This window comes from Ranitomeya imitator, chromosome 2 (assembly GCF_032444005.1).
Source record: "Ranitomeya imitator isolate aRanImi1 chromosome 2, aRanImi1.pri, whole genome shotgun sequence".
Taxonomy (NCBI): domain Eukaryota; kingdom Metazoa; phylum Chordata; class Amphibia; order Anura; family Dendrobatidae; genus Ranitomeya; species Ranitomeya imitator.
The window spans coordinates 389,802,647-389,808,187 of NC_091283.1; positions in this window are offsets into that span (position 1 = coordinate 389,802,647).

Consider the following 5,541-nt stretch of genomic DNA (forward strand, 5'->3'; position numbering starts at 1 on the left):
GATTCTAGATAAATCACCAAGGTGTCAATCAATTGTAAAGAATAAGTCACATTGATATTTACAGTATTGTGGTATCTACTATAAAGGGTTGTCAGGTGCTTTTGCCACACCGGTTGTGAAGAAACAATGGTATACGTGATAATCCCAGTTACATAGTTGATACGAAAAAAGACAAATGTCCATCAAGTTTAAGACCTCGTTCAATGTCTTTTTTTTTTTTTTACATACGACAATTTTTCTTTTTTCAATCAAAATTTGATCAGCGTGTGGTCTGAGTGTCATCAGCAGTCATTAGTGTTTCTCGTACATGGAGAAATAAATGAAGTTTCTCCATTCTCCTGACAGTCCGTGAAAATTGTACTACACTCGAATGCCATCTAAGTGAAGTCCATTCTTTTTTTCACGAATAGACTTACATTACCTATTTTGACCTGGATGTCCTTAACAATGCAATGTCCATTCCCCTAATGCCTTACCTAGAAAGCTACTAGGAAGTTGTTGTTTTTTTGTAAAAATACAAGTGAACCATGGACGTCCCTAACACTGCTGTGTCTGCTCCCCTAATGCCCTACCTGTAAAGCTACTAGGTACTATTATTCTTTTTCTGCAAAAAAAAATTGATGATCCCAACACTGCAATGTCTTCTCCCTTAATGCTGTACCTATAAAACTACTAGGTAGTAGCTATTCATTTTTTTTTTTCTTTACAATAAAATTGGACTTCAGTAACACTGTGATGTTCGCTACTCTACTTGTCACAACTCTGTTGTCGGATATCTCGGTGCCACGGGTTCCTCCCTTGTCTGTAATGCTAGTGGCACCCTAGCTATCCCTGAACCTGTCACGGGTGTGTCAGGTGTGACAAACAGCGATCCTGGATCTGGTGGTAGAAGCTTTTTGCGATTAGCTAAAGCACCTTCTTGATTTTTGCATCTCTGTTATGGAGTGATATTCTTCTCCCTCTAGGACCCAACAGTAACCTCCACCTCCTGCTGCTAATTACACCCCTGTGCTGTAGGTTTAAACACATTGAGTTGCTGCAGCATGGTGCAGGTGTTAGCTCATACATGTCTCTGTCTAGCTGGAAGTACTACAAAAAATGAATAAGGGTAGCACTCCAGATAATGGTGCCATCAGGAAAACCGTCAATATAGGAAAATGAATTCCCTATAGCACCAAGTAGCTATCTTTGCAGAACTCATATTTATTCAGATCATGGGTCAGTCCAACAGAGCAAAACCAACCGACGTTTTGGCCTGGGTGTGCCTTTATCAAAATATTATCTGTGTGGTTTAAGTAGATAAGGTAACATTCTGCATATGTTGTAGAAAATGAATCAGGGAATGGCCTCTGTGCTAGCGTCATGTGTCACATGCCGCTAGCACAGAGGCTATTCCCTGATTCATTTTCTACACCATATGCATGTCACGGATGTGGTTTGTGGAAAAACTGTGCCACGGACCGCGGAAAGCCTGGAGGGGCGTGACTAAGCGAGCACCTGACTGTTCACTAGCACCTCTGATGGTGAGGTTAGACTTGGCTCTCGACGAACGCCAGGTGCCACTCCAGGACAGACCAACGGACGCGCAGCAGCTGGACCCAGAGGACAGACTGGATGGAGCAGCAGGCAGAGTTTGTATCAGAGTGCAGCCGGTATGCAACCTTACACAACATAGACTGCAAAACAGCAAGGTTGCTCAGGCACCTCCCCAGTGGGGAGGAAGCAATATATACAGTGGGTACAGAAAGTATTCAGACCCCTTTAAATTTTTCACTGCTTGTTTCATTGCAGCCATTTGGTAAATTCAAAAAAGTTTATTTTTTCTCATTAATGTATACTCTGCACCCCATCTTGATTGAAAAAATAGAAATATAGAAATTTTTGCAAAGTTATTGAAAAAAGAAAAACTGAAATATCACATGGTCGTAAGTATTCAGACCATTTGTTCAGTATGGAGTAGAATCACCCTTTTGAGCTAGTACAGCTATGAGTCTTGGTAATGATGCAATAAGTTTTTCACCTCTGGATTTGGTGATCCTCTGCCATTCTTCCTTGCAGATCCTCTCCAGTTCTGTCAGGTTGGATGGTGAACGTTGGTGTACAGCCATTTTCAGGTCTCTCCAGAGATGCTCAACTGGGTTTAAGTCAGGGCTCTGGCTGGGCCAGTCAAGAATGATCACAGAGTTGTTCTGAAGCCACTCCTTTGTTATTTTAGCTGTGTTCTTAGGGTCATTGTCTTGTTGGAAGGTGAACCTTCGGCCAAGTCTGAGGTGGACAGCACTCTGGAAGAGGTTTTCATCCAGGATATCTCTGAACTTGGTCGCATTCATGTTTTCAACCAGTCGTCCTATCCCTGCAGCAGAAAAACATCCCCATAGCATGATGCTGCCACCACCATGTTTCACTGTTGGGATTGTATTGGGCAGGTGATGAGCAGTGCCTGGTTTTCTCCGCACATACAGCTTAGAATTATCACCAAAAAGTTCTATCTTCCTCTCATCAGACCAGAGAATCTTATTTCTCATAGTCTGGGAGTCCTTCATGTGTTTTTTTTTTAGCAAACTCTATATGGGCTTTTCATATGTCTTGCACTGAGGAGAGTCTTCCGCCAGGCCACTCTGCCATAAAGGCCCAAATGGTGGAGGGCTGCAGTGATAGTTGACTTTGTGGAACTTTCTTCCATCTCCCTACTGCATCTCTGGAGCTCAGCCACAGTGATCTTGGAGTTCTTTACCTTTCTCACTAAGGCTGTTCTCCCACGTTTGCTCAGTTTGGCTGGACGGCCAGGTCTAGGAAGACTTCTGGTGGTCCCAAGCTTGTTCCTTTTAAGGATTATGGGGGCCACTGTGCTCTTAGGAACCTTGAGTACTGCAGAAATTCTTTTTTAACCGTGGCCAGATCTGTGCCTTGCCACAATTCTGTCATTGAGCTCCTTGTCCAGTTCATTTGACCTCATGATTCTCATTTAGTCTGACATGCACTGTGAGCTGTGAGGTCTTATATAGACAGGTGTGTGCCTTTCCAAATCAAGTCCTGTCAGTTTAATTAAACACAACTGTACTCCAATGAAGGAGTAGAACTATCTCAAGGAGGATCACAAGGAAATAGACAGCATGTGACTTAACCCCTTCCCGACCTATGACATATGCTGCGTCATGAAAGTCGGTGCCAATCCGACCTATGACGCAGCATATGCGTCATGGTTTGATCGCGTTCCTGCGGGTCGGGTCACCGGGGTCAATGAAATGTCACCCGACCAACAGGTACATGAGGACCTCTAGTTGACCCCGGGGGGTGGCTTTCCACCCCCGTGGCAACGATCGCTCCTGTGACCTCTGTTTCACCCCCCTCCAGCTCTGATTGGAGAAATCGGCCATGTGACGCTTTCCCTCCAATCAGATGTGGAGGGGCGGAGTGAAACATGTCTGACATCACTCTACAGCATTATCCCTTCCATGGAAGCTGGAGAGTGAGGATCCGGCTTGCTGCCCCCACCGCTGCTGCCGCCGCCTGACCACTGCCGCCGCTGACTCCTGATCGCCGCCGCTGCCTGATCGCCACCGATCGTGGTATACACCACACACACCAACCTGACGTACACTACAACACACACACCAACCTGATGTACACTATGTATGTCAAAAAGTCAAATGACGCTCATGGTGTCTGCTAAAGATTGGAGCTAATTTTTCATTCAAAAAGTCGAATGGTGCTCCTTCCCTTCCGAGCTCTGCCGTGCACCCAAACAGTGGTTTAGCCCCACATATGAGGTATCAGTGTACTCAGGAGAAATTGCTCAACAAATTTTAGGATCCATTTTATCCTGTTGCCCATGTGAAAATAAAAAAAATTGAGGCTAAAAGAATATTTTTGTAAAGCAAAATAACGTTTTCATTTTTACGGATCAATTTGTGAAGCACCTGGGGGTTCACAATGCTCACTATGCATCTAGATAAGTTCCTTCGGGGTCTAATTTCCAAAATGGGGTCAATTGTGGGGGTGCTCCACTGTTTAGGCACACAGAGGCTCTCTAAACACCACATGGTGTCCACTAACGATTGCGATTGGAGCTAATTTTTCAATCAAAAAGCCAAATGGCAACCTAGATGGGTTTATTAGAAATGTAAGATCCCAACCGGCGTCTATAAGTAGCATCTACTCAGTAATACGCAAAAAATGGACATGGGAGGGGAAAACCACGGGAGTGGCTAGGTGGTTAAGGGACCTCCCGGGCCTCAAGGTGGAAGATCTTCTTGACGCTACACTAGCGCAAAGTAAAGTACTATCATATAGCAGTTACACTGACATGGCACTGCTAATATTACATAGAGCCTACATCACGCCCTATTTGCAGTCCAAGATGTCTCCTGTCTCCGATTACTTGTGTTCTAAGTGCAAATCCCGCAACACTGATACATACCACCATCTGTGGAGTTGCCCGAAAGCTCAGGAGTTGTGGGGTGGTGTTCATGCTGAGTTGCAGAAATTGTGTGGAATCAGTTTTACGCTCACCCCACAATGGGCTATCTTCAACATTCTAGATGAGGCACACCACAAATTACCCAGATATATCAATGCAACACTCATGATATGGGCTTCGGCGACCAGGAAAAGCATACTGCATCAATGGTTGAATCCAGCAACCCCATTGCTCTCTCTTATTCGTGTAAAGATCCAATTTATATTTAGAATGGAATGGATGGATGCTTTGACCAATAAGGAGAAAATGTCAGGTAGATTTTTGTCTACATGGTCTACTTTTATCCCGTCTCTTCCTTTGGAGACTAGGGAAAAGTTGAGAGCGCAATTTGAAAACACCCAATGGTACTTATTACAGCGGATAAGCGGCAACACACCAATTCCATGACATGCTTTGATGGTTACGCGCATGCAGAGAAAGGGTTTTTGGGTGAGGGAGGGAATGGGTTGAGTTTAAGACTTCCAAATCATTTTGTTATTACCAGTTGTATGTTTTGTAACATGAAAAATGTAATAAACAGATTTACAAAAAAAAAAAGCCAAATGGCGCTCCTTCTATTCCGAGCCCTGCCGTACTCCCAAACAGTGGTTTATGACCACATATGAGGTATCGGTGTACTCACGAGAAATTGCCCAACAAATTTTAGGATCCTAGGCGGAAAGAAAGCGGCAGCACTCACCAATCTTCTTGCAGGCTATTTATTAACGAAAGATATCTTCACTTCACAGGGGTGTGTGGAAACAAGGACATGTGGAGACTGAACGACGGCCGTTTCGCACCTCCCAGGTGCTTCAACGGGTTCAATTTTAGGATCCATTTTATCCTTTTGCCTATGTGAAAATGAAAAAAATTGAGGCTAAAAGAAAATTTTTGTGAAAAAAAAAGTACTGTTTCATATTTACAGATCAATTTGTGAAGCACCTGGGGGTTCAAAATGCTCATTATTCATCTAGATAAGTTAATTGGGGGGTCTAGTTTCCAAAATGGGGTCACTTGGGGAGCTCCAATGTTTAGGCACACAGGGGCTCTCCAAACGCGACATGGTGTCCGCTAATGGAGCT